Source organism: Hemibagrus wyckioides, unplaced genomic scaffold (genome assembly GCF_019097595.1).
Source record: "Hemibagrus wyckioides isolate EC202008001 unplaced genomic scaffold, SWU_Hwy_1.0 Contig27, whole genome shotgun sequence".
Taxonomy (NCBI): Eukaryota; Metazoa; Chordata; class Actinopteri; order Siluriformes; family Bagridae; genus Hemibagrus; species Hemibagrus wyckioides.
This window is the reverse complement of record NW_026690788.1, coordinates 94,903-98,237: the sequence shown is the minus strand read 5'-3', so window position 1 is coordinate 98,237 and position 3,335 is coordinate 94,903.

Below are 3,335 nucleotides of genomic sequence, written 5' to 3'. Positions count from 1 at the left end.
TCATAGCTTTATTAACTGCTGTTTATATTCTTATTGTATTATCTGACTGCAAATGAAAGAGAAAAGAACAATAATTCCCGACTGTGGTTATTCAGCTATACTGGAATAATGTTGTATTGTGTTGGTGACAGTTCACTGATACTGTGTGAAGTGGTGATCTGTATACAGTTACAGCACAACAGTGTCACTTCCTGGGTGTGGCCTTCTAGAGACGTGTAAAGTTCAGCACATACAGCACTATTATACAGAATCCTCACAGAGCTGTGTTCAGAAATGGATCAACTATACAACTTACTGTACATAGTGAGATACATACCACTGATTCTCACTCTAGTTACAGGTAATTTTCATCAGTTTATCAATTAATTATTGGAATCAACTAATATTCATAGAATTAATTCATTTATTTTTAATGTCAGTGTTTTTGGTGTTACACAAAAAACATTTTTAGAATGTTTCGATATTTGTATTATGTCTTTATTAATAATTTTTCAATACAACAGGCAGTTTTGCTGATAAAATTTGGCCGAAGGACAAAGATGTCAACATTGTGGGGAAGGAAACAGACCCTGTTACTCTGAGATGTTCATATGAATCAAGCAGTGGTAGCATTCTGCTTTACTGGTACAGACAATATCCTAACAGCGCACCACAGTTTTTACTGTATAAAGGTGCAAAGTCAGCAAGTTCAGAGCAGTACAACCCCTCTGGCTCTCGATTCAATGCAGAAACATCCCCAGACTCTACTGAACTCACTATCAAACATCTGCAGATCTCAGATTCTGCACTCTATCACTGTGCTCTTACAGTAGTAGCACAGTGATACAGAGTCACTGAGAGACTGTACAAAAACCTATGAAATAATTCATTTGAAGTTCAACGTTTAATATCAAAGATACTTCCTTTAGCAACTTATCAGTTAACCACAGACACAAAAGACATTTGTGGTAACATATGCAGCTGAAGAAAGAGAATAAAATAAAGATGCACTGTGTCACTTGTTGCTGGTGTGTACTGTTTAAAATTTAATTCATTGTACTTTGCTGCAGTTTTTCCCCATGATTAATTCGAATGAATTTTCATTCATGTATATGTACAAACACAAATTAGGATTTGTCATGTATTCTAAGAGGCACAATATTGTACAACTTGTTTGGGGATTCACAACATTCAGAAGTGTCTAATTTAAGAGGTGTAGTATAATCTAGGGAAGGAGAATAATATTTTCAAAGGTGTCCAAAGTAACATTGTCAACCTTGCAGAAAATATCCCAATGGCATTTTCCCCAATGTTCTCTTAAAGGTTTTGTGGAGGACAGGGGAGTCAGGGAATCAAACCTGAGGTAAATGTTATGCAATGTGCTTGATGATGATGATACTTATGTATTTTTATTAAAAAAAGCACTTGTCTGGTGCCTCTATTGTCTTGGACTTCCAAATGTCATCAAAATGCAGACAAAAGCCATAAATATCATTAAAATAAGTTCAGGTGCTCTAACTGGCAGACTGTTACAGATTTGCAGTTGCAGGTCACCATGTCAACATGACAGATGAAGAATATCAATATTGTATTTATACTACACACTTATACTGATCAATGCGTACTGTATCAGTGGCCGAGCAGAAGATACTGAATCAGAAGCAGTAGGTACTGATAAAGTCATTGAAAAGTAAGGAACAGGTGTGCAGCGGTGGGGCGGTAGGGTGCATACAACGTTAACAAAAACACATGGGAACATAATTCCCATAAAAACCCTGCCAGACCACCCTCTGGTGTCCTGATAAGGAACTGTCCAGCAGTCCATGACAGTAAATGCAGTCAGTCTGCCTAAAGATGTCTAAAAACTGGTTAGTAATGCTGCATTTCTCATTCTATAAATGTCACACTTTGTTCAGTTTAATTATGTCTGTGATGGACCTGTACTGCCAGAGAGAAGAGCTTACACACTCTGTACAGATGGCAGTAGATAAAGTTATAAAATGTTTTACTGACCTAATCAGAAGATGGGAAATTTTGCCAACAAACATATTTCCCAGGCAACAACACAAACATGTTAATATGACTAATTACAATATGCATTTACATGTGTATCATTACATAACTGAATGAACACAATGGGTTCATTCATTAATCTTCCTAATCAGGGTCACTGTGGCTCCAGAATCTATCATGGACACACTAGGCATAAGGAGGGAATACACCAGTGGTGGGTCATCAGTGTCAGCAAGGCCTTCTCTGCTGGCCTAAACAGCAGTGATCTGAATCACTGACTTGCATTTTAATATATTTAATATATTTTTCCATGAATGTGTATTAAATTATTCACAGTTGTCTATTCCCTAAACTTCATAGCTTTTCTCTTGGTTGTGCTGCTTCCAGTAGTGTATATTTATGATAAGAGTATTTATCCAATCATATTTCAGCCAGTGTCTGACATCATGTGTTGCCAGGGTGAAAGAAATCTGCCTTAAGGCCTTCAGAATAAATAGTGCAGGCGCACGTAGCTTAAAATAAATGGCAATGAAATGGTTAAATTAACCAATCAGATTTCGAGTTGGTGTCACTGGGGCCATCTAGCAGGCATACGATTACGTCAGCAATTTCCCGTCCTTTGATTGGATAATCAGAGGCAGCGAACCGCACAAACTAAATAATATATACATATATTAACTCACAATGGCTGACAGAAGAAGAAATTGATTTTGTCGCAGACATCCTTACAAATTCATTTTCATGGCGGACTGTAATAAAATGGACTATTCCTTGTGAGGTGTGAAATACAGTAGTCTAATTTCTTTTTTACTTTGCTATTTAACGGTTGTTTAGTATCTATTGTCGTGGCGTCATAATGATGGTATAGAGGTGGATTAATTCAGGAAGGACACCAGTGAAGGCCTAGGTGTGAAATGCACAGTCCGCCACTGGAATACACCAAATCACAGGTGTGGAAAAAGTACTGAGAATGTACATGTACATGAAACTTTGCACATTGTCACTTTTTGTTTTAGGTTTTTTTATTTCTACTGAAACCAGTGCTACTTAATAAAAAGAAACCAATTTGTATTTAGTTAATGTTGATTGTTTGCATGAAATGAACTTTAGGTTCCTGCCACTTAATATTGGCTTCCTTTCATTCCTTTCTGTTCTTTGGGCACATCCCCAAGAACACTGCTTGTTGATGTCTCCTTTCCAACAGAATGGAGTTAGTGAAATTATTACAATAGTCGTCAACTGAAAGTTTAGCATGAGCCCATAGAACAGGAAGATGTACATTTGCAGGGTACAGTGAAATTGCATCAGTGCACAACTTCCCTGTCCAGGGCAATCTGGCTCAT